Genomic DNA, 24675 nt, shown 5'->3' with positions numbered 1-24675 from the left:
TCAAAGCCCTGTGTGCGGTGATGGAGCAACAGCGCCCTCCTTTGGTGACAGCTGAGAGGGAAAAAAAGCTTACAGCACCTGGTATTCCCAGGCGGTCTCCCATCCAAGTACTAACCAGGCCCGACCCTGCTTAGCTTCCGAGATCAGACGAGATCGGGCGTGTTCAGGGTGGTATGGCCGTAAGCGACGAAACAGGCCGCAGAAAGCCCATTTAAACATGCTGTGACACCACTGACAGTTGCTCACACCAGCTGAGTGGCGGATAATGGTGTCTCAGCCATCAAACACATGCTATCCTTTAACAGTACTTTGATAGGAATAGTTTTTTTTTTTCTGCGGAGAAACACACAGCTGGAAGGACTGCAACCTTGTTCCTCAGGCCATTTGTGTACATGCGGGATGATTGCAGGCTTTTTACAGGCTGTAACAGTGAGAACTGGAACCCTAAAAACTACTTGGAAAGTGAGGCGTCTCAGTGCCACCTCTCTGGCGTGCATTCAGACACAGCTGGAATGATTGCAGCTTTTGTTCCTCAAAGCCCTGTGTGCGGTGATGGAGCAACAGCGCCCTCCTTTGGTGACAGCTGAGAGGGAAAAAAAGCTTACAGCACCTGGTATTCCCAGGCGGTCTCCCATCCAAGTACTAACCAGGCCCGACCCTGCTTAGCTTCCGAGATCAGACGAGATCGGGCGTGTTCAGGGTGGAATGGCCGTAAGCGACGAAACAGGCCGCAGAAAGCCCATTTAAACATGCTGTGACACCACTGACAGTTGCTCACACCAGCTGAGTGGCGGATAATGGTGTCTCAGCCATCAAACACATGCTATCCTTTAACAGTACTTTGATAGAAATAGTTTTTTTTTCTGCGGAGAAACACACAGCTGGAAGGACTGCAACCTTGTTCCTCAGGCCATTTGTGTACATGCGGGATGATTGCAGGCTTTTTACAGGCTGTAACAGTGAGAACTGGAACCCTAAAAACTACTTGGAAATTGAGGCGTCTCAGTGCCACCTCTCTGGCGTGCATTCAGACACAGCTGGAATGATTGCAGCTTTTGTTCCTCAAAGCCCTGTGTGCGGTGATGGAGCAACAGCGCCCTCCTTTGGTGACAGCTGAGAGGGAAAAAAAGCTTACAGCACCTGGTGTTCCCAGGCACTTTCTCCACCAAGTCCCTAAGCTGCCGTCAACCGACCAATGGTTGAGCAATGTTGAGCAGAGCTGAGGAGCGATCAGCCAATGGTTGAGCAATGTTGAGCAGAGCTCAGCGCTCAACAGACCAATCATTGAGCGAGGATCAGAATACGTCATCTAATGTATTCACCGGTCATTGCCACTACTGTCAACGGAGGATTCACTCAGGTAAATTTTATTCTCTTCATCCTTTGCTAGTTAACTTAAAAAATTTTAAGGTATGTATTAAGCTGTATCGATTTTGTAGAAAGAGAAAAGATTCTGTGTCATAACACGGTCGTTGTGTATAAAGGGAAGACGTTGAAGGTATGTTTTTAGCTGCTGGGTAGACTTCAGTCAACCTAACGCCGTTTTGTCTGTGAGCAACCATATTACTCGTGGTTGGTCTCGTTTTAATCGTGTAAGCTTTCCAACGGTGTATGGCATGACTATATTCACCCAAGTTGATTAATGTGCGTCTGTAGCTAGCTAACGCGGCTAACAAGACTGTTTACAATGAGTTGAAAGTGTGTTGTTAGAAGAAAGTTTTCTTAGTATTAATCTATAATTCGTCGAAATTTGTTTGAGTTGGGGGCTATCTGCAAAGTTTTCTGTCAGGTTCATCCGCCTCCTGAGGTAATTAGTCTGCTAGCGGTCAGCGCAACGACGATTACAGTAGCACTAGCGGCTACGTCGCACACCTGCACACCTGTTGCTTTTCAGCGACAATCAACATTTTCTTGGTCAATTTGATGTGGATATGTGTTAATGTGGGTAAATGTGACTGTTTAGACAACAGCCGATGCCAGAGTAAGTGTAACATAAAGCAATTTGGCGACCGTGTTAATCTCTTGTTGCATGGGATGCGCTGCATACCTGGTAAACAGCAATTTCTAACAACATAGGGCTATTTAGAACAATCTGGCGAGCGTGTTGTCCTAGGCTAATACACCAACAGCACATTTCTGTATAGCCGATCATGTATCATGTGAAGATTATGTCTGTTGAGGGAAAGGATGTCATTGCATGAAATACTGTATTGGGTGACTAATTCCAGCTTTGAAATGTTGCTAGACTGAACTAATGACAGCCCGCTGTATAGTAGGCTAACCACTGTAACAGCTGTGTTGTGTAACTAAATACTGTCATCCAGTTTAAATAAATAACTTGGCTGTCTTGCTTTGACCTTATTCATATGATGACTACTGACTGTAAATAAGCCATGTTTAAAAGTTTTGTTACAGTCACTTGTTGGAAAGTTAAATGAACAGTCATCACTGTCTGATCCCTATTACCTGTGTTTACATTACCAGAAAGAATGGAGAGCCATGATAGCTATGAGTGTGAGGTATGCAACAAGAGGTTTACTCTGAAGTCCAACCTCACACGCCACATGAAGCTCCATTACCCAAAGCAGCATGCCTGTGACGTGTGTGGGAAGAGCTTCGCTACCCAGCCCCAGCTGGACCTACACCAGAAACAGCACCAGTACCCCAACATCCCTTTGTACAAGCAAGGAGAGGCCCGGTTGAGGTGTACGGCAGCTGCCAAGGCTGAGGCAGACAACCCCAACAAGAAGGTGGACCCGACCTGGCTGGACCCCGTGAAGGCGGAGGCCGCTGCCAGAGAGGCTGGAGGGGAAATGTGGAGAGGCCAGCTCGTCATGACCTTTGGAAAGTACGCCGGGCAGACATTCAGGTGGCTGCTGGAGAATGACGCTGGTTGGGTGGCGTGGATACTGGCCGAATACATTCACCAGGGTGAGCTGAATGAGCTCATGAAGTGGCAGAAGGAGCGCCTGCAGGAATATGTTAACAACTTCCCCTCTGTCACCTGTCTAGTTGACAAGAAGCTGAAGGCAAGTTAGCTAGGTTAAAATTTCTACATGTACATGTGAGTGATAATCCACACTATTTCAAAACCATGATGTCTGGATCTTACTGTTTTTTTTGTTTTTGTTTTTTCAGGAAAAGACAGGCGCAGCGGTGTCATCCTTTTCCCAGCATGGCTCCAATTATGCCAGTGATGCCGAGCTATTGGCTGTGGCAGGTAATATTATTATGCTTACATATGGAATGAATTGACCATTGTATCCCTTCTAGAGCGGCTTAAACTAATAATGTTTTTCTTTACTTCTGTCATTATGTTCATTTAGAATAACTATCTCAATTCTGTGTGTGTGTGTGTGTGTGTGTGTGTGTGTGTGTGTGTGTGTGTGTGTGTGTGTGTGCTTTGCAGAACAACTCCTGGATGAGTCCCAGGTCCCTGTCTCCACCCACATCACCACCGTGGGACAGCTCACCCCAGCCGCAGCTGCCAGCCAGGAGCCTGCCGTGCCACCATCGCAGGAGCCCTCTGTGTCCTCCGGCATCCACCTGGAAGGTTGGCAGAGGTACTGGGAGGAGCCACCCTCATCTGCCCAAGCACTTGGCATCGCCCTCCCAAACATTAAGTGGATGAAGAGCAACGAGGCATATGGCCTGTTTGAGAGGGCATCCCGCTATAAAAATGCCAAAGGTGACATTGTGGAGAGGAAGTTGCTGAAGGAGAAGATGGAGTTCCACCCACCCCCACTGCCTGTGTCTGTCAAGGGAGCAGTTCCCAGCATGCTCTCCTTTTTCACCACGCCTGCCTTCTTCTGGCGCCCCGTCGGTGTGATGAAGGCCATGATTCCCTGCCCCAACACCAACTGCCCTGCGCCGCCTGGGGAATACCTGGAGAGGAAGGGCTTCGGCAGCTATGCCAGGCAGGTGTGTGGCATGTCATCTTATTACACCCTCCTGACAGAGAAGCTGAAGTGCTCCTACTGCGAGAAGGTGAGGCATGTGTCGGTGGCGCACGACATCGAGGGGGAGGAGGAGGAGGAGGAAGATCACCATCAGCAGCAGCAGTACATTTGGCTGGCCTACAGTCCAAAAGTTCTGATGAGCCTCGCCCCTGCCGTTAGACGGATGTTCCCCGCCATTCTGTGTGGGAAGCGCGCCATCGACAGAGGAGTGGTGACTCTGCTGAGCGACCGCCTCAACGCCGTGTCGATGAGCAAGGTGCAGCGGCTGCTGAAACAGGGCCACGACGAGTGGTACATCGAGCGGCGTGACCTGTACCAGACTCTGCTGTACGACGCACACACAGCTGGCTCTTCGTCGACGGCAGCCTCATCCTCCTCGCAGAAGGGCATCCTCGCCTTCGCCAAGCCTGCAGGGACGTACACCCCTCCCATTCCCCAGTCTCCGCTTCCATCTGCCCGGGTGCTGAGGCGAGCACACCTCATCATGGAGATGGAGAAGATGCCAGTGTACCGCAGCGAGATCCTCAGCATGACTGGAGAATTCCTCTGCATAGACGGCACAAGAAAGGTATGCACGCAGCCATCATGTTATGGTAAAAGAAAAAAAAAATGCTGTGTGTCTTAACTGGTGACATTAATGTAATGTAATGATGTGTATGTTTTGATTTGGTCTGTTTTATGACAGGTCCTGAAGAAGATCTACGGGGACGGCCAGGGCACGATGCAGTACCTCACCAGCGTCCTGAACGAGTGGGGTCAGTTCCTGACGACGGTGGTGGTGGCAGCTGAGTCCGAGGGCTGCTATGCACGCATGGCCAGGGGTCTTGTGGCTCGGTTCGAGCGTGCCAACGCTCCAGCCCCGAGAGTCATCTACGCCGACAACAACTGCTGCCGGTACATTTTAATTTCATTAATTCCATCATAGCATAATGATATCTCATCACAATGTAATGATATTTAAAATAATTAATTCAGGTAATTATAATAACACATGACAAGTTATTTTAGTGAAACACTATTGCATAGATACTTTGTAGATGCATGCTATTTTTTTCCCATGTCATTTCAGTGACAGTGGCTCATCGTTCCTGGAGACCCTCTTCAGTGACTGGGTGAAGAGGGGTGCTGTGGTCCGTCTCGACATCAGGCACTGGCTGCACCGCTGGGATGCTGTTGTGATAAAGCAGAGCCACGCCAAGTACGGCGTTTTCATGAGTGCCATGGCGGGGGCGGTGTTGGCCTACAACAGGGGGGACATGTTGCTCTTGGTCCAGGCAGTGCGGAAGGGCAACGAGGAACTGTACGGCAACCACACCGACCAGCAGATGCTCGCCTTCCTCAAGCCGTCGCAGATCAAGAGCTACGTCAGGCGCATCACGAGGGGTGTTGAGGTAACTATTTGTAATAAGTTTGTAATAGAAACGCATCATGTGTAATAAAGCTGTGTTATATGAATAACATTTCTAATTATACCTTTCCCACCTGTGCGTTACAGGAGACTGCTGCGACCGTGGACTCCATCCTTGATGAGTTCAAGGGACCAGCAGGCCTCGACATCGACGGCATCCCCCTGTTCAAGTCCGCAGACGCCGTAGATGCGCATTGGGCAACGGCGAGCAAGCACCTCGGATGCATGCAGGCAAGTTAATTTGTGAATGGGTCAAGACAGATACAAGTATGGCCATGTTTAGACACATGGATGGGACAGAGTAATCATGAACCTCGTACTGTGGTGTGTGTTGCAGGACCCCCCTGGTGTTCCACTGTACGTGGCAGTGAGGACGGTGGTGCTGAACGGTGTGAAGCTGCAGAAGTACAGGTGCCGGCGTGGCAGCAATTCCCTGGAAGGGCTGCACTCCCATCTTGTAAACGCCATACCATCAAACAGATGCGGCATCATGCCATTCCAAGTGAGTAATGAAAACAAAACGCTTTGTCAACATCGTCAATTCTCATTTTTCTTTATTTTTAAAAAATATTTGTTTATTAGATTTTTTCAAGAATGTTATACAAATAGACAACATTATGCTTAAAGAAGGGCAACTTTAATTTTCAACTACAATAACGCCAGAAATGTGTTACATGCAATGTGTTTCAGGCGTACCTGATCGCCTTCGCCGTACAGTGGAACGCCAGGATGGAGTCCCTTCGCGTCGAGGGAGGGCGTGGTCGTCAGACGAGTTGTGTGGACGCTGCGAGGATCCAGCGAATGAATCGCCAGGCGGAGCTGCTCTTTGGCAAGGAGCACGTCTTTGAGCCGAATTTCGCTGCGCCTCTGCCGTACCCTGACGACTACAACCACCCGGACGAGGAGGAGCTGCTTGGCGTTGAGTATGCCATGTGCCAATCCACCGCATTCACTGCAAGGCACTACTACGCGCAGAAAGGTACAGCATTTTTCATCACACAACAATATATACTAAAATCACCTGCCCGCTAACTGTCTGATAACCTTGTACTCATCACTACTAATCACAATGTAACTCAACACAATGTAATGTTTTGCAGCTGAGGAGGAGCAGTGCAGGAAGGACGAGGAGGAGGAGGAGGAGGGGAAAGGGGAGTCCGCTGCTGAGGAGAGTGGCGGGGAAGAGGAGGACGAGGAGGACGAGCAGGCTGACGAAGGTGTCGGAGGCATGTCGGAGGAGGACCCCATAGACCACGTCTGTGAGAAGCACGTGGTCCTCACTCAGGCAGAGCAGGTGGAGGAAGAGGACGACCCCGCTTTGCAGGATGTCCTGGCCAGCCAACGCCATCTCCATCTGCCTGGGATAGAGGAAGTGGAGGCCCTTGCGTCGCTTCTCCTCCAGCTGGCAGACGACAGCGACCACCACCACCTCGTGCCCGCCGTGCTGAGGCAGCAAATTGCCACGGCTGCTGCTGCTCTCCACGACCACGACCGGTCCGGCGTCAACTTCGTCAAGAAGTACGAGTCCAGGTGGGGCTATACCCTCTTTGGCCGTTGCCTCGGAGCCGACACGCCAGAGACCAGCGCGGCCCAGAAGACCAAGTTTGGCTGGATGAGGTACCCCCAAGCAGCGCAGGTGACCGAGGAGAGCCGTCTTCTGTACCTCCTGATTAAGATGCTGCAGCACTATCCCACCTGCAGCAAATTCCATTCGTCTCCCAGCAAGCTGACCTCGTCCATCAAAGGCCAGTACAAGAGGATCGCCGACAGAGTGAGGGACGACCCGGTCCTGGGCAGCCTCGCCATCCCGCTGCCCAACATAAACGCCAAGTCCATCAGCAACTTTTTCAGGAGGGAGGAGAAGATGGCCAACTTCAGGGCAACGGTCAGGCCAAGAGTGAAGACTCATCGGGACGTTCTGTCAGACCAACCAATGCCTGATGCCCCTGCTCTGCCGTCGTCACTGCCACCACCAGACAGACCTCAGGTGCAGTACCAGGAGCCTCACCATGTCGCTGGCAAAAGGCGTGGGGAAAAGCGGAGGTAAGCTCTTCACTCACTCTATCTGTTTATTTTTTTGTGGAGAGCTGTACTGTATTGCACTGTATTATAGTATATGATACTCACAGTATTGTGCTTGTGTGTGTGTGTGTTTTTCTTTTATTTTTTACAGGTTGGACTTTGAAGAGCCGCAGCTGCAGTCAGAGCCACAGCCAGGCTGTCAACCAGGCCCTTCACACCGCAGTATCCAGCCCAAGCCTGCCACTGCATCCTACGTGTCATCTGCCGTGGCAAAAGCACCTGTCCTCCTAGTGCTGCCAACCCAACCACAGGCTCCGTCAGTGAGATTGCTGCCATCTGCCAACCCAGTCTTCCTCCCTGTCCTCCCACCCTGTCCTCCCGCCGTGAAACCTGTGATGCCCAACAAGTCCAATAAGCCATGTGGGGCTTGCAAAGTGCCGCAGTGTGGGGGGCAGCGGAAGAAATACACCCCTTCCAAAGACAAGGTGGCTGGAAGCAGCCAGAAAATCTTCACCTTTTGCCCCGCCACCAATATGTCCACCACACCTGGCTTCGAAGGTGTAACATACACCAGCTATGAACACTTTAAAAGTGTGGTGGACCAGGAACTGGAGAAGAGGAGAGCCACCCTCTAAACCTGTTGTGGGTTGCAATGACTGTCTGTCTGTCTGTCACTCACACTGACACACACACACACACGCAGGCACGCACGCACACACACACACACACACACACCATACTGACACACACACACACACACACACACACAATGATGTAAATACTGTGAAATTGATTTAAAATGTGTATTTTCCTTATGATCACACAGCACATTGTGTGCTGTACTGTATGACACTGTAATATAGTCTATGGTACTTACAGCATTGTGCTTGTGTGTAACATATAACAGTTATGAACACTTCAAAACTGTGGTTGATGGGAACTGGAGAAGAGGAGAACATCCTTCTAACCTTGTTGTTGGTTACTGGACTGTCTGTCTGTCTCACACACACACACACACACACACACACACACACACACACACACACACACACAATGATGTAAATACTGTGAAATTGTTTAAAAATGTTTTAAATGTTTATAACGTATATATTTATTTAACTTATTTGTGTGTTGTTTTACATTTCATACATGTTGTAATGTAATTCATGTGTTTCATACAAAAATGTTCATATACATGTTTCATTCATACCTACCTGTTACCTTTTGCATCAAGCATGTGGGATCCTTCACGTCATGTTTGATTTCATTCCTGTGGTGTCAATAAAATATTTTCATTGCATTTGAAAACGGCTCTGCTTATTACCTGGTGTTTACATAACAATTCCATATTTAAGTGTTTTACATTCACTGTATAAAAAGGGTCATTATTTATTCATGTGTTGCCATGGCTTAATCGATTAATACTTACCAGTTATTAACTGCTTTACATACTAAAAATATCCACTTGGGTAACTTTTGTAACATGAACCTATGTTGGAGTGCAATGCTTGCCTAAAATTAAAACTTAACCTGAAATCAAGGGTCCAAAAAGCTGAATAAGAATACTTACCTGCATTATACTTACCTGAAACTAACTGGAGTGTGATGCTTACCTGAAATTAAAAGTTTACGTGAAATGAAGGGTCCAAAAAGAGGAATAAGAATACTGACCTGTTTTATACTTCCCTGAAATGAACTGCATTCAAACACAGGGGTTTGCACCTTTCAACTACAATTATTCTGTCAAGCAGTGTAAGGGATTATACATCTTTCAAGGAAATTACCCATCTTCATAAACCTTCAATGCAACCATTTACTGGAGATGTCAATCTATAGCTTTCTATTAGCTGGACAGGGGCTCGAACCTGTCATCTCATGAATGGTAAACCAACGCTCTACCCACTCGACCACAGCATCTTGCAACATCTTGCAGTACCAGGATCGTCCAGCAGGTGGCCCAGGATCGTGCTCATCCCAGGATCACCGTTAGGGACTTGGGGGGGTCATGGCCCGTTCCCAGGCGGTCTCCCATCCAAGTACTAACCAGGCCCGACCCTGCTTAGCTTCCGAGATCAGACGAGATCTGGCGTGTTCAGGGTGGTATGGCCGTAAGCGACGAAACAGGCCGCAGAAAGCCCATTTAAACATGCTGTGACACCACTGACAGTTGCTCACACCAGCTGAGTGGCGGATAATGGTGTCTCAGCCATCAAACACATGCTATCCTTTAACAGTACTTTGATAGGAATAGTTTTTTTTTTTCTGCGGAGAAACACACAGCTGGAAGGACTGCAACCTTGTTCCTCAGGCCATTTGTGTACATGCGGGATGATTGCAGGCTTTTTACAGGCTGTAACAGTGAGAACTGGAACCCTAAAAACTACTTGGAAAGTGAGGCGTCTCAGTGCCACCTCTCTGGCGTGCATTCAGACACAGCTGGAATGATTGCAGCTTTTGTTCCTCAAAGCCCTGTGTGCGGTGATGGAGCAACAGCGCCCTCCTTTGGTGACAGCTGAGAGGGAAAAAAAGCTTACAGCACCTGGTATTCCCAGGCGGTCTCCCATCCAAGTACTAACCAGGCCCGACCCTGCTTAGCTTCCGAGATCAGACGAGATCGGGCGTGTTCAGGGTGGTATGGCCGTAAGCAACGAAACAGGCCGCAGAAAGCCCATTTAAACATGCTGTGACACCACTGACAGTTGCTCACACCAGCTGAGTGGCGGATAATGGTGTCTCAGCCATCAAACACATGCTATCCTTTAACAGTACTTTGATAGGAATAGTTTTTTTTTTTCTGCGGAGAAACACACAGCTGGAAGGACTGCAACCTTGTTCCTCAGGCCATTTGTGTACATGCGGGATGATTGCAGGCTTTTTACAGGCTGTAACAGTGAGAACTGGAACCCTAAAAACTACTTGGAAAGTGAGGCGTCTCAGTGCCACCTCTCTGGCGTGCATTCAGACACAGCTGGAATGATTGCAGCTTTTGTTCCTCAAAGCCCTGTGTGCGGTGATGGAGCAACAGCGCCCTCCTTTGGTGACAGCTGAGAGGGAAAAAAAGCTTACAGCACCTGGTATTCCCAGGCGGTCTCCCATCCAAGTACTAACCAGGCCCGACCCTGCTTAGCTTCCGAGATCAGACGAGATCGGGCGTGTTCAGGGTGGTAAGGCCGTAAGTGACGAAACAGTCCGCAGAAAGCCCATTTAAACATGCTGTGACACCACTGACAGTTGCTCACACCAGCTGAGTGGCGGATAATGGTGTCTCAGCCATCAAACACATGCTATCCTTTAACAGTACTTTGATAGGAATAGTTGTTTTTTTTCTGCGGAGAAACACACAGCTGGAAGGACTGCAACCTTGTTCCTCAGGCCATTTGTGTACATGCGGGATGATTGCAGGCTTTTTACAGGCTGTAACAGTGAGAACTGGAACCCTAAAAACTACTTGGAAAGTGAGGCGTCTCAGTGCCACCTCTCTGGCGTGCATTCAGACACAGCTGGAATGATTGCAGCTTTTGTTCCTCAAAGCCCTGTGTGCGGTGATGGAGCAACAGCGCCCTCCTTTGGTGACAGCTGAGAGGGAAAAAAAGCTTACAGCACCTGGTATTCCCAGGCGGTCTCCCATCCAAGTACTAACAAGGCCCGACCCTGCTTAGCTTCCGAGATCAGACGAGATCGGGCGTGTTCAGGGTGGTATGGCCGTAAGCGACGAAACAGGCCGCAGAAAGCCCATTTAAACATGCTGTGACACCACTGACAGTTGCTCACACCAGCTGAGTGGCGGATAATGGTGTCTCAGCCATCAAACACATGCTATCCTTTAACAGTACTTTGATAGGAATAGTTGTTTTTTTTCTGCGGAGAAACACACAGCTGGAAGGACTTCAACCTTGTTCCTCAGGCCATTTGTGTACATGCGGGATGATTGCAGGCTTTTTACAGGCTGTAACAGTGAGAACTGGAACCCTAAAAACTACTTGGAAAGTGAGGCGTCTCAGTGCCACCTCTCTGGCGTGCATTCAGACATAGCTGGAATGATTGCAGCTTTTGTTCCTCAAAGCCCTGTGTGCGGTGATGGAGTATTCCCAGGCGGTCTCCCATCCAAGTACTAACCAGGCCCGACCCTGCTTAGCTTCCAAGATCAGACGAGATCGGGCGTGTTTTTTTTTTTTGTCTTTTATTATGTAAATATATTTGTTTTTTAAAATATATTTTTGATTTACAATATTCTCACATCAAAATGCTACAAAAATCCATCTTTACAGTCACACATCACATACAAAACAACCCAAAACAAACAAAACAAACCAAACCACTTAATTCACAAACCTTGCTACCTTCATCTATCAAAATCGCCCCAACATTACAATATATTAACATTCATCCCAGTAACTGGCCATAACAGCTCCCTTTTGCAAGATCCACACTGTTATGGCACTCTATACTTATCAAATAAAAGTCACTCATTACTCACAAACCCCAAAACAAAACAAAAACAAAACAAAACCAAAAAATGAATAAATAAAAAGGAGAAAAAAATAAATTATTTACAAACATAATTTCTTCTATCAAATTACCCAATATAACATTATTGCTTTTAGACATTTATTTGAAGTATTACCTTCTACCAGTGCCACTCAATTTTACCCTTATGTTTGTAAGTAAATAGACTACTGTGTTCAGTGAGAAGCTTAGTGAAGTTCACAGCGCTGTGCATCATCCTATATTTAATCTGAGTCTGTACTATGTTTTTGAAGATTGACCAGACAGAAATTAGCCTATTTTCATAATGTGCTATGTTACGTCTTGATTTAATAGCCCATCTAGCATGACTCAATAGGAACCTGCACAGCTCTGTGTTCTTCACCCTGCTTTTCTCCCAAATACCAAATAAAACAAAAATTTCCCATGAATCCCTATCATCCCAGATCAATCCCAGTTTTTTGATCAGACAACATTTCAACCTGCCAAAAAACTCACCCAGTTCATTACATCTTACATACATATGCACTAAATTTTCAGCTTCTAACCCACACACATCACACTCTCTGTCGACCCCCCTGTCTAACTGGTGCAGGATCACATTAGTGTAAATTTTGTTATGTCTTAATTTGAAATCATGATCTGCTGCTTCAATGCTATTCCCTTTAATTTTACATGTCTCCCAGATTTTGTCCCCATTTAATGTAGGATACATCCTGCTCCAGTAGGACAAGGAGGCCGGCCTCTGTGTCACCTTCATTACAACACGTTCATAGATTTGTTTGCACTTTATCACACTAAAATCTCTGATTTCTTCACCATGAAAAAATGTTAAATCAGGAAACCTACTACTCCTGTCTCTTCTCGTATCTGATTTGATTTTTGATTGCCATGATTGTGGAATACTTCCTTGAATTACTTTATAATAATTGTCCACAGTTGCATATTTTACATCATAATCTATTTCTTTTACACTATCATAGACTGCCTGCGTGGGTAGAAACCCAGGTATTACCTCATACATTATATCTTTTAGTTGAACTATTTTTGCCTGTATCATCTTTGCATTATACAAACATTGATCTCCTCTTTTGACATATTTGTTCAGAAAAATGGGTAATTCTTTTATCATGCTCACAGAGCTAGCCCCATAGTGTATGTGTTCTAAGAACTCTCCCTGAGCTGACAGGACCTCCCTATAAAAATGTGGGAGTGCTGCCATCATGGGTGTCTTTAGTTTCATTAATAGCACATAATCCCCTATATTTAATATCTTGTTCAGAAAATACTTCATTAAATTTTTCCAGCCATATTCAGTGTTATCACAGAGATATTTCTTAACTAACTTGATTCTAAAAGCTTTTTTCCTACTTTCTATATCCAACAGTCTTAGACCCCCCTCATTATATGTGTTTATCAATGTTTTCCTAGCTATTTTACTAATTGTGCTTCCCCAAATGAATTTAGTGCTTATTTCATGTAACTTATTTAATACCCACAAGGGTAAGTCTAATACGTCTAACACGTAATTCAGTTTAGAATAAACCAGACTATTTAACACCACTACTTTCCCATTGAGTTTTAAATCTCTCATCCTCCACCATGTTAAGATCACTTCTATATTGTTTAGTATTTTTGTCCAGGTTTCATCTCTCGCCATCACATTATCAACTCCTATATACGTTCCTAGAATCTTCACATGTTTTGGTTGTATTTTCAATTTCACGCTGGTTTGTGCAGGGCTGACCATGTTAATAAATAGTACTTCTGATTTAATGATATTTATCCGGGAGCCTGATGCTCTACCGAACGCGTTCACTAGCTCAATTGCCCTATTCACACTCTCCATATCTTTTAACATCAAGGTTGTGTCATCCGCAAATTGCTGGATGACACACACCCCCCCTCCAGGTATATCAATCCCTTTAACATGATTGTCACATTTCAATAACACACTTAAAGGTTCCACAACAATAGAATACAACAGTGAAGACATGGGACACCCCTGTCTTACTGACCTATTTAGTTTGAATTCATCAGTTAAGACACCATTAATTTTGACTCTCCCTGTCGCTGTACTATATAATAGTTTTAACCAATTTGTAAATTTTTCTCCAAATCCCATTTTCTGTAATACTTTAAACATGAAATCATGCTCCACCCTGTCAAAAGCTTTGTTAAAATCTAACGAAACCAAAATCCCTTCCCTCCCTGTTATTTTTAAATATTCTATTGTGTCTCTAATAGTATGGATTATGTCTGGTGCCCCCCTCCCTGGAATACTGTATGCCTGTGTCGGTGCTATAATACTATGCATAACTGTTTTAACTCTATTTGCAAACACCTTCATCAAAATCTTATAATCTACATTTAAAAGAGTAATAGGCCTATAGTTGGCCAGATCTGTTTTATCCCCCTTTTTAAAAATCAGGGTGATTACACCTTCTGCCATCGTATTTCCTATTCTTTCAGTCTTTATCATTTCATTATATACTTTCAATAGAATCGGCTTAAGCACACTGGCAAAAACCTTATAAAAATTTGCCGTCAGCCCATCACTACCCGGACTCTTATTAGTTGTTAAATTTTTTATAGCTTCCTCTATTTCCTCTACTCTGAGTTCCTGATCACATAACTCTCTATCTCCTTCAGCTAACTGCACTTTTAATTTGTCTAATACCTCCGATGTTATTTTATCATCTGACCCTTCTGATGTAAACAGATTTACATAAAATTCATGCACATTTTCTATAATATTTGATAATTTTGACGTTACTTCCCCACCTTTAATTTTTAACTCATGTATATAGCATTGTTCCTGTTTTCTCCTTTCTAAGTTTAAAAAGAAGCTGGTACTTTTTTCTCCCTCCACTGCATATTGTGCTCTACTTCTTATTATAGCTCCTTCACATTTTTTCCTTCCCAGTTCTTTTAGATCTTCATACAGAGCGCCCAGCCTGTCTTCATCACCAACATCTTGCATATTTATTTTATCAATGTCAACTATAATTTTCCTCTCCTTTTGTAAGTCTTTAAACCTCAATTTTTTTGCAAAATTAATGCTTTTTTGTTTAATTTCCCTTTTTAGATTTTCCCATTCTTGTATGACATCGTTTTTGAAACCAGGCTGTACGCTCTTCTTCATAATTAAATTGTGTATCTGCTGCACATAAGATTCATTTTCTAATAAGTGTGCATTTAGGTGCCATAAACCCCCTCCCCTTCCTTTCCTCAAATCCCCCATCGTCACAATCAAAAATGCATGATCGCTTAAACAGTTAATTTCATAATAAACAGAATGCATATTCACCAGTTGGTCCTCTTTTGCAAGACATAAATCAATTCTACTTCTATTTATTTTTCCTTGAACTTGCTGGACTCTTGAGTATGTCCTTAATACTGGATTTTTTTGCCTCCACACATCACACCACCTCTCCTTTAACATCCACTCCTTTAAAACAGTCCTTGAAGTGTCTGTTTTCAGCGGACCTATCACATTTCCGTCCAAATCATTCAATTTCACATTAAAGTCCCCCATGATGATGTCAGCTGCTTGTCCATGTTGTTGTATTTCTTTGAAGAAATTTGAACGTTCACTTTCCACGTTCGGGGCATATATATTCAAAAGTTCATAAGTCCGTTTGTGTATTGTAAATTTGATTTTTATCCACCTCCCTTCCCCATCACCATTCACCAAGGTGGCATTTATATCACAGTTTCTTTTACTTATTAATACACTGACTCCTCTTGCTCTGTTAGTCCCAAAACTAGAAAAAATTTGTCCACTCCACAATTGTCCCATTTGTACCTCAGTTGCTGCATCCCAGTGAGTCTCTTGGAGGCAAATGACATCTGCTTTGCACAATCTAATGAGTTTATTAAATTTGGCAATGCTTCTAAGTCCATTCGCATTCAAGGATGCTAGTGTCAGTGTCATTTACAAGACAAGAAAGAAGATATCCCCTATCATATATATTGCTTTCATTTCTTTCTGTCCTTTTTATTTTTCCTCCCTCTAGTCCCTCTCTGAGGCAAAACCACACTTTCCACTTCATTCATGTCCTTTCCTCCCCCTTTAACCTCATCCTCTGGTCTTACCCCATGTGATGTGTTCAGCTGTCTCTCTGATCGCGGGTCACCTCCGCCGTCGCTGCTACGGAGGATACTCCTGCTGCGTCCCCTTCTGCACCCGCTGTCCTCCGACTCCGCACCTCCTCTTCGCTCTGTCACCTCACTCCTTTCCTCCAACATCTGGGTCCCCTTGGTCACGTCGACACTGTCGCTACTGCTCTCCTTTTTCCCGACAGCCTCCATCTCCTCCTCAGACTCTCTCCTCTCCTCCTCGTCCGTCTCCATCCCGCTGGATATTTCCTCTTTTTCGCTTCCTTCCTCCTCCTCTTCCTCCACCATCTCTCCCTTCTCCGTTGCCACCGTCGTCATGTTAACACACTCCCGTGCATAATGTCCCTGCTGTTTACATCTGTAGCAATAAAACTCCGGACACTCACGTAAAATATGGCCCGGTTGCATACACAGCCGACAGACTTTCATTTGTTGGTCATGCAGCACCCTAAAGTATTCAGACCCCTCCAAAGTCTCAAATTTGGTGCTGTAGGGCAGGGACGAGATAGCCTCTGGAAATTTAACTTTGAGGAATCTTGTCCCATCAAAAATCTCCGTCCCTGCCCACTTTCTCCGGCGAATTTCTGATGCCGGCTCCACTCCCCACTGACGCAATTTGTCTTTTATTTGATCATCAGTTATATAAAGTGGCAAGTTTAAGAATGATACTACTCTTATATTTTTAATCAATTCTGTTGCCACTATTCTCGAGTTTTTAATTTTAAACCCATCCAGGAGTCTTTCCTTCCCTCTTATATTGTTCATTGTGAGCTCCCACCGTTTTCCATTTTTTGATCTGCAGCCCAGCACTCTGCCACATGTGAGCTCCACAGCTCTTAAGAGGTCCATCATTGTGATAATGTCATCCCCTTCAATCTCAACATTGATCACAAGTTCTTTTCTGACAGTATTATCACTCCTGACCTCTTTTATCCTCCCCTCCGCTCCGTCCTCCTCCTGCTCCTGCGCTGCTCCTCCATTGCGTCCTCCGTGCTGCAGAGTCCCTCCTGCCCTCTCCACTCTGCTGCTCATAATGTTCTCCTTCCCCGCTCCTCTCTCCACTCCTCCGTCGGCTCCACTCTCTCCTCTCTCCCCCACTCCTTCTCGCCTCTCTCCACCTGCCGCGGTTGGACGCGAGTCCTTCCACGCTGGTCCTCCATTTTCTGCCACACCACCACTCTTAGTCATGTCCATTGCCTGTGTCGTCGCTGGGTAGTCCGTCCTTGTTTTTTTAGCTTTCAGAAAACTGTCCCCCTGGCAGCATATGCTGCTGGGGGAACCAGTAACTTCTTTATCCGTTGTTATTCTTCTTTTCCTTTTGATATTCTCTGTCGTTTGACTCTCTCCACTCTCTCTCACCATGTGCTTCAGGCTGCCACCAGGAAGTGAACCGCAAGGGTGTGTTCAGGGGGTGTGGCCGTAAGCTACGAAACAGGCCGCAGAAAGCCCATTTAAACATGCTGTGACACCACTGACAGTTGCTCACACCAGCTGAGTGGTGGATAATGGTGTCTCAGCCATCAAACACATGCTATCCTTTAACAGTACTTTGATAGGAATAGTTTTTTTTTTTCTGCGGAGAAACACACAGCTGGAAGGACTGCAACCTTGTTCCTCAGGCCATTTGTGTACATGCGTGATGATTGCAGGCTTTTTACAGGCTGTAACAGTGAGAACTGGAACCCTAAAAACTACTTGGAAAGTGAGGCGTCTCAGTGCCACCTCTCTGGCGTGCATTCAGACACAGCTGGAATGATTGCAGCTTTTGTTCCTCAAAGCCCTGTGTGCGGTGATGGAGCAACAGCGCCCTCCTTTGGTGACAGCTGAGAGGGAAAAAAAGCTTACAGCACCTGGTATTCCCAGGCGGTCTCCCATCCAAGTACTAACCAGGCCCAACCCTGCTTAGCTTCCGAGATCAGACGAGATCGGGCGTGTTCAGGGTGGTATGGCCGTAAGCGACGAAACAGGCCGCAGAAAGCCCATTTAAACATGCTGTGACACCACTGACAGTTGCTCACACCAGCTGAGTGGCGGATAATGGTGTCTCAGCCATCAAACACATGCTATCCTTTAACAGTACTTTGATAGGAATAGTTGTTTTTTTTCTGCGGAGAAACACACAGCTGGAAGGACTGCAACCTTGTTCCTCAGGCCATTTGTGTACATGCGGGATGATTGCAGGCTTTTTACAGGCTGTAACAGTGAGAACTGGAACCCTAAAAACTACTTGGAAAGTGAGGCGTCTCAGTGCCACCTCTCTGGCGTGCATTCAGACACAGCTGGAATGATTGCAGCTTTTGTTCCTCAAAGCCCTGTGTGCGGTGATGGAGCAACAGCGCCCTCCTTTGGTGACAGCTGAGAGGGAAAAAAAGCTTACAGCACCTGGTACTCCCAGGCGGTCTCCCATCCAAGTACTAACCAGGCCCGACCCTGCTTAGCTTCCGAGATCAGACGAGATCGGGCGTGTTCAGGGTGGTATGGCCGTAAGCTACGAAACAGGCCGCAGAAAGCCCATTTAAACATGCTGTGACACCACTGACAGTTGCTCACACCAGCTGAGTGGCGGATAATGGTGTCTCAGCCATCAAACACATGCTATCCTTTAACAGTACTTTGATAGGAATAGTTGTTTTTTTTCTGCGCAGAAACACACAGCTGGAAAGACTGCAACCTTGTTTCTCAGGCCATTTGTGTACATGCGGGATGATTGCAGGCTTTTTACAGGCTGTAACAGTGAGAACTGGAACCCTAAAAACTACTTGGAAAGTGAGGCGTCTCAGTGCCACCTCTCTGGCGTGCATTCAGACACAGCTGGAATGATTGCAGCTTTTGTTCCTCAAAGCCCTGTGTGCGGTGATGGAGCAACAGCGCCCTCCTTTGGTGACAGCTGAGAGGGAAAAAAAGCTTACAGCACCTGGTATTCCCAGGCGGTCTCCCATCCAAGTACTAACCAGGCCCGACCCTGCTTAGCTTCCGAGATCAGACGAGATCTGGCGTGTTCAGGGTGGTATGGCCGTAAGCTACGAAACAGGCCGCAGAAAGTCCATTTAAACATGCTGTGACACCACTGACAGTTGCTCACACCAGCTGAGTGGCGGATAATGGTGTCTCAGCCATCAAACACATGCTATACTTTAACAGTACTTTGATAGGAATAGTTTTTTTTTTTCTGCGGAGAAACACACAGCTGGAAGGACTGCAACCTTGTTCCTCAGGCCATTTGTGTACATGCGGGATGATTGCAGGCTTTTTACAGGCTGTAACAGTGAGAACTGGAACCCTAAAAACTACTTGGAAAGTGAGGCGTCTCAGTGCCACCTCTCTGGCGTGCATTCAGACACAGCTGGAATGATTGCAGCTTTTGTTCCTCAAAGCCCTGTGTGCGGTGATGGAGCAACAGCGCCCTCCTTTGGTGACAGCTGAGAGGGAAAAAAAGCTTACAGCACCTGGTATTCCCAGGCGGTCTCCCATCCAAGTACTAACCAGGCCTGACCCTGCTTAGCTTCCGAGATCAGACGAGATCGGGCGTGTTCAGGGTGGTATGGCCGTAAGCGACGAAACAGGCCGCAGAAAGCCCATTTAAACATGCTGTGACACCACTGACAGTTGCTCACACCAGCTGAGTGGCGGATAATGGTGTCTCAGCCATCAAACACATGCTATCCTTTAACAGTACTTTGATAGGAATAGTTTTTTTTTTTCTGCGGAGAAACACACAGCTGGAAGGACTGCAACCTTGTTCCTCAGGCCATTTGTGTACATGCGGGATGATTGCAGGCTTTTTACAGGCTGTAACAGTGAGAACTGGAACCCTAAAAACTACTTGGAAAGTGAGGCGTCTCAGTGCCACCTCTCTGGCGTGCATTCAGACACAGCTGGAATGATTGCAGCTTTTGTTCCTCAAAGCCCTGTGTGCGGTGATGGAGCAACAGCGCCCTCCTTTGGTGACAGCTGAGAGGGAAAAAAAGCTTACAGCACCTGGTATTCCCAGGCGGTCTCCCATCCAAGTACTAACCAGGCCCGACCCTGCTTAGCTTCCGAGATCAGACGAGATCGGGCGTGTTCAGGGTGGTATGGCCGTAAGCTACGAAACAGGCCGCAGAAAGCCCATTTAAACATGCTGTGACACCACTGACAGTTGCTCACACCAGCTGAGTGGCGGATAATGGTGTCTCAGCCATCAAACACATGCTATCCTTTAACAGTACTTTGATAGAAATAGTTTTTTTTTTCTGCGGAGAAACACACAGCTGGAAGGACTGCAACCTTGTTCCTCAGGCCATTTGTGTACATGCGGGATGATTGCAGGCTTTTTACAGGCTGTAACAGTGAGAACTGGAACCCTAAAAACTACTTGGAAAGTGAGGCGTCTCAGTGCCACCTCTCTGGCGTGCATTCAGACACAGCTGGAATGATTGCAGCTTTTGTTCCTCAAAGCCCTGTGTGCGGTGATGGAGCAACAGCGCCCTCCTTTGGTGACAGCTGAGAGGGAAAAAAAGCTTACAGCACCTGGTATTCCCAGGCGGTCTCCCATCCAAGTACTAACCAGGCCCGACCCTGCTTAGCTTCCGAGATCAGACGAGATCTGGCGTGTTCAGGGTGGTATGGCCGTAAGCTACGAAACAGGCCGCAGAAAGCCCATTTAAACATGCTGTGACACCACTGACAGTTGCTCACACCAGCTGAGTGGCGGATAATGGTGTCTCAGCCATCAAACACATGCTATCCTTTAACAGTACTTTGATAGAAATAGTTTTTTTTTTCTGCGGAGAAACACACAGCTGGAAGGACTGCAACCTTGTTCCTCAGGCCATTTGTGTACATGCGGGATGATTGCAGGCTTTTTACAGGCTGTAACAGTGAGAACTGGAACCCTAAAAACTACTTGGAAAGTGAGGCGTCTCAGTGCCACCTCTCTGGCGTGCATTCAGACACAGCTGGAATGATTGCAGCTTTTGTTCCTCAAAGCCCTGTGTGCGGTGATGGAGCAACAGCGCCCTCCTTTGGTGACAGCTGAGAGGGAAAAAGGGCTTACAGCACCTGGTATTCCCAGGCGGTCTCCCATCCAAGTACTAACCAGGCCCGAACCTGCTTAGCTTCCGAGATCAGACGAGATCGGGCGTGTTCAGGGTGGTATGGCCGTAAGCTACGAAACAGGCCGCAGAAAGCCCATTTAAACATGCTGTGACACCACTGACAGTTGCTCACACCAGCTGAGTGGCGGATAATGGTGTCTCAGCCATCAAACACATGCTATCCTTTAACAGTACTTTGATAGAAATAGTTTTTTTTTTCTGCGGAGAAACACACAGCTGGAAGGACTGCAACCTTGTTCCTCAGGCCATTTGTGTACATGCGGGATGATTGCAGGCTTTTTACAGGCTGTAACAGTGAGAACTGGAACCCTAAAAACTACTTGGAAAGTGAGGCGTCTCAGTGCCACCTCTCTGGCGTGCATTCAGACACAGCTGGAATGATTGCAGCTTTTGTTCCTCAAAGCCCTGTGTGCGGTGATGGAGCAACAGCGCCCTCCTTTGGTGACAGCTGAGAGGGAAAAAAAGCTTACAGCACCTGGTATTCCGAGGCGGTCTCCCATCCAAGTACTAACCAGGCCCGACCCTGCTTAGCTTCCGAGATCAGACGAGATCGGGCGTGTTCAGGGTGGTATGGCCGTAAGCGACGAAACAGGCCGCAGAAAGCCCATTTAAACATGCTGTGACACCACTGACAGTTGCTCACACCAGCTGAGTGGCGGATAATGGTGTCTCAGCCATCAAACACATGCTATCCTTTAACAGTACTTTGATAGGAATAGTTGTTTTTTTTCTGCGGAGAAACACACAGCTGGAAGGACTGCAACCTTGTTCCTCAGGCCATTTGTGTACATGCGGGATGATTGCAGGCTTTTTACAGGCTGTAACAGTGAGAACTGGAACCCTAAAAACTACTTGGAAAGTGAGGCGTCTCAGTGCCACCTCTCTGGCGTGCATTCAGACACAGCTGGAATGATTGCAGCTTTTGTTCCTCAAAGCCATGTGTGCGGTGATGGAGCAACAGCGCCCTCCTTTGGTGACAGCTGAGAGGGAAAAAAAGCTTACAGCACCTGGTATTCCCAGGCGGTCTCCCATCCAAGTACTAACCAGGCCCGACCCTGCTTAGCTTCCGAGATCAGACGAGATCGGGCGTGTTCAGGGTGGTATGGCCGTAAGCGACGAAACAGGCCGCAGAAAGCCCATTTAAACATGCTGTGACACCACTGACAGTTGCTCACACCAGCTGAGTGGCGGATAATGGTGTCTCAGCCATCAAACACATGCTATCCTTTAACAGTACTTTGATAGGAATAGTTTTTTTTTTCTGCGGAGAAACACACAGCTGGAAGGACTGCAACCTTGTTCCTCAGGCCATTTGTGTACATGCGTGATGATTGCAGGCTTTTTACAGGCTGTAACAGTGAGAACTGGAACCCTAAAAACTACTTGGAAAGTGAGGCGTCTCAGTGCCACCTCTCTGGCGTGCATTCAGACACAGCTGGAATGATTGCAGCTTTTGTTCCTCAAAGCCCTGTGTGCGGTGATGGAGCAACAGCGCCCTCCTTTGGTGACAGCTGAGAGGGAAAAAAAGCTTACAGCACCTGGTATTCCCAGGCGGTCTCCCATCCAAGTACTAACCAGGCCCGACCCTGCTTAGCTTCCGAGATCAGACGAGATCGGGCGTGTTCAGGGTGGTATGGCCGTAAGCGACGAAACAGGCCGCAGAAAGCCCATTTAAACATGCTGTGACACCACTGACAGTTGCTCACACCAGCTGAGTGGCGGATAATGGTGTCTCAGCCATCAAACACATGCTATCCTTTAACAGTACTTTGATAGGAATAGTTTTTTTTTTCTGCGGAGAAACACACAGCTGGAAGGACTGCAACCTTGTTCCTCAGGCCATTTGTGTACATGCGGGATGATTGCAGGCTTTTTACAGGTTGTAACAGTGAGAACTGGAACCCTAAAAACTACTTGGAAAGTGAGGCGTCTCAGTGCCACCTCTCTGGCGTGCATTCAGACACAGCTGGAATGATTGCAGCTTTTGTTCCTCAAAGCCATGTGTGCGGTGATGGAGCAACAGCGCCCTCCTTTGGTGACAGCTGAGAGGGAAAAAAAGCTTACAGCACCTGGTATTCCCAGGCGGTCTCCCATCCAAGTACTAACCAGGCCCGACCCTGCTTAGCTTCCGAGATCAGACGAGATCGGGCATGTTCAGGGTGGTATGGCCGTAAGCGACGAAACAGGCCGCAGAAAGCCCATTTAAACATGCTGTGACACCACTGACAGTTGCTCACACCAGCTGAGTGGCGGATAATGGTGTCTCAGCCATCAAACACATGCTATCCTTTAACAGTACTTTGATAGGAATAGTTTTTTTTTTCTGCGGAGAAACACACAGCTGGAAGGACTGCAACCTTGTTCCTCAGGCCATTTGTGTACATGCGTGATGATTGCAGGCTTTTTACAGGCTGTAACAGTGAGAACTGGAACCCTAAAAACTACTTGGAAAGTGAGGCGTCTCAGTGCCACCTCTCTGGCGTGCATTCAGACACAGCTGGAATGATTGCAGCTTTTGTTCCTCAAAGCCCTGTGTGCGGTGATGGAGCAACAGCGCCCTCCTTTGGTGACAGCTGAGAGGGAAAAAAAGCTTACAGCACCTGGTATTCCCAGGCGGTCTCCCATCCAAGTACTAACCAGGCCCGACCCTGCTTAGCTTCCGAGATCAGACGAGATCGGGGGTGTTCAGGGTGGTATGGCCGTAAGCGACGAAACAGGCCGCAGAAAGCCCATTTAAACATGCTGTGACACCACTGACAGTTGCTCACACCAGCTGAGTGGCGGATAATGGTGTCTCAGCCATCAAACACATGCTATCCTTTAACAGTACTTTGATAGGAATAGTTTTTTTTTTTCTGCGGAGAAACACACAGCTGGAAGGACTGCAACCTTGTTCCTCAGGCCATTTGTGTACATGCGGGATGATTGCAGGCTTTTTACAGGCTGTAACAGTGAGAACTGGAACCCTAAAAACTACTTGGAAAGTGAGGCGTCTCAGTGCCACCTCTCTGGCGTGCATTCAGACACAGCTGGAATGATTGCAGCTTTTGTTCCTCAAAGCCCTGTGTGCGGTGATGGAGCAACAGCGCCCTCCTTTGGTGACAGCTGAGAGGGAAAAAAAGCTTACAGCACCTGGTATTCCCAGGCGGTCTCCCATCCAAGTACTAACCAGGCCCGACCCTGCTTAGCTTCCGAGATCAGACGAGATCGTGCGTGTTCAAGGTGGTATGGCCGTAAGCTACAAAACAGGCCGCAGAAAGCCCATTTAAACATGCTGTGACACCACTGACAGTTGCTCACACCAGCTGAGTGGCGGATAATGGTGTCTCAGCCATCAAACACATGCTATCCTTTAACAGTACTTTGATAGGAATAGTTTTTTTTTTTCTGCGGAGAAACACACAGCTGGAAGGACTGCAACCTTGTTCCTCAGGCCATTTGTGTACATGCGGGATGATTGCAGGCTGTTTACAGGCTGTAACAGTGAGAACTGGAACCCTAAAAACTACTTGGAAAGTGAGGCGTCTCAGTGCCACCTCTCTGGCGTGCATTCAGACACAGCTGGAATGATTGCAGCTTTTGT

General features: G+C 47.0%; 18 non-coding genes and 1 pseudogene across 18 annotated transcripts; all 19 read right to left on the bottom strand.

The window, feature by feature from the left end:
• Positions 1–66: 66 nt before the first annotated feature.
• LOC128353363 (5S ribosomal RNA) lies at positions 67–185 on the bottom strand. Its single transcript, XR_008320859.1, has one exon. It is a non-coding gene; the product is annotated as a 5S ribosomal RNA (ribosomal RNA).
• A 413-nt stretch (positions 186–598) lies between these two features.
• On the bottom strand, positions 599–717 carry LOC128353692 (5S ribosomal RNA). The gene has a single exon (XR_008320908.1). It is a non-coding gene; the product is annotated as a 5S ribosomal RNA (ribosomal RNA).
• Positions 718–9389: 8672 nt separating this feature from the next.
• LOC128354624 (uncharacterized) lies at positions 9390–9503 on the bottom strand (annotated as a pseudogene).
• A 413-nt stretch (positions 9504–9916) lies between these two features.
• Positions 9917–10035, bottom strand: LOC128353355 (5S ribosomal RNA). The gene has a single exon (XR_008320857.1). It is a non-coding gene; the product is annotated as a 5S ribosomal RNA (ribosomal RNA).
• A 413-nt stretch (positions 10036–10448) lies between these two features.
• Positions 10449–10567, bottom strand: LOC128354356 (5S ribosomal RNA). The gene has a single exon (XR_008321023.1). It is a non-coding gene; the product is annotated as a 5S ribosomal RNA (ribosomal RNA).
• Positions 10568–10980: 413 nt separating this feature from the next.
• LOC128354336 (5S ribosomal RNA) lies at positions 10981–11099 on the bottom strand. The gene has a single exon (XR_008321020.1). It is a non-coding gene; the product is annotated as a 5S ribosomal RNA (ribosomal RNA).
• Positions 11100–17834: 6735 nt separating this feature from the next.
• LOC128383684 (5S ribosomal RNA) lies at positions 17835–17953 on the bottom strand. Its single transcript, XR_008323944.1, has one exon. It is a non-coding gene; the product is annotated as a 5S ribosomal RNA (ribosomal RNA).
• A 413-nt stretch (positions 17954–18366) lies between these two features.
• LOC128353495 (5S ribosomal RNA) lies at positions 18367–18485 on the bottom strand. The gene has a single exon (XR_008320883.1). It is a non-coding gene; the product is annotated as a 5S ribosomal RNA (ribosomal RNA).
• Positions 18486–18898: 413 nt separating this feature from the next.
• Positions 18899–19017, bottom strand: LOC128354118 (5S ribosomal RNA). The gene has a single exon (XR_008320959.1). It is a non-coding gene; the product is annotated as a 5S ribosomal RNA (ribosomal RNA).
• Positions 19018–19430: 413 nt separating this feature from the next.
• On the bottom strand, positions 19431–19549 carry LOC128354189 (5S ribosomal RNA). The gene has a single exon (XR_008320973.1). It is a non-coding gene; the product is annotated as a 5S ribosomal RNA (ribosomal RNA).
• A 413-nt stretch (positions 19550–19962) lies between these two features.
• LOC128353341 (5S ribosomal RNA) lies at positions 19963–20081 on the bottom strand. Its single transcript, XR_008320854.1, has one exon. It is a non-coding gene; the product is annotated as a 5S ribosomal RNA (ribosomal RNA).
• Positions 20082–20493: 412 nt separating this feature from the next.
• Positions 20494–20612, bottom strand: LOC128354107 (5S ribosomal RNA). The gene has a single exon (XR_008320953.1). It is a non-coding gene; the product is annotated as a 5S ribosomal RNA (ribosomal RNA).
• Positions 20613–21024: 412 nt separating this feature from the next.
• On the bottom strand, positions 21025–21143 carry LOC128354039 (5S ribosomal RNA). Its single transcript, XR_008320941.1, has one exon. It is a non-coding gene; the product is annotated as a 5S ribosomal RNA (ribosomal RNA).
• Positions 21144–21555: 412 nt separating this feature from the next.
• Positions 21556–21674, bottom strand: LOC128353847 (5S ribosomal RNA). Its single transcript, XR_008320922.1, has one exon. It is a non-coding gene; the product is annotated as a 5S ribosomal RNA (ribosomal RNA).
• Positions 21675–22087: 413 nt separating this feature from the next.
• On the bottom strand, positions 22088–22206 carry LOC128353335 (5S ribosomal RNA). The gene has a single exon (XR_008320853.1). It is a non-coding gene; the product is annotated as a 5S ribosomal RNA (ribosomal RNA).
• A 412-nt stretch (positions 22207–22618) lies between these two features.
• Positions 22619–22737, bottom strand: LOC128353328 (5S ribosomal RNA). Its single transcript, XR_008320852.1, has one exon. It is a non-coding gene; the product is annotated as a 5S ribosomal RNA (ribosomal RNA).
• Positions 22738–23149: 412 nt separating this feature from the next.
• LOC128353615 (5S ribosomal RNA) lies at positions 23150–23268 on the bottom strand. The gene has a single exon (XR_008320901.1). It is a non-coding gene; the product is annotated as a 5S ribosomal RNA (ribosomal RNA).
• Positions 23269–23680: 412 nt separating this feature from the next.
• On the bottom strand, positions 23681–23799 carry LOC128353483 (5S ribosomal RNA). The gene has a single exon (XR_008320881.1). It is a non-coding gene; the product is annotated as a 5S ribosomal RNA (ribosomal RNA).
• A 413-nt stretch (positions 23800–24212) lies between these two features.
• LOC128354371 (5S ribosomal RNA) lies at positions 24213–24331 on the bottom strand. Its single transcript, XR_008321025.1, has one exon. It is a non-coding gene; the product is annotated as a 5S ribosomal RNA (ribosomal RNA).
• Positions 24332–24675: the final 344 nt, after the last annotated feature.

The sequence above is a fragment of the Scomber japonicus genome, chromosome 2, assembly GCF_027409825.1.
Source record: "Scomber japonicus isolate fScoJap1 chromosome 2, fScoJap1.pri, whole genome shotgun sequence".
Lineage (NCBI taxonomy): Eukaryota > Metazoa > Chordata > Actinopteri > Scombriformes > Scombridae > Scomber > Scomber japonicus.
This window is presented reverse-complemented; position numbering and strand designations above follow the sequence as displayed.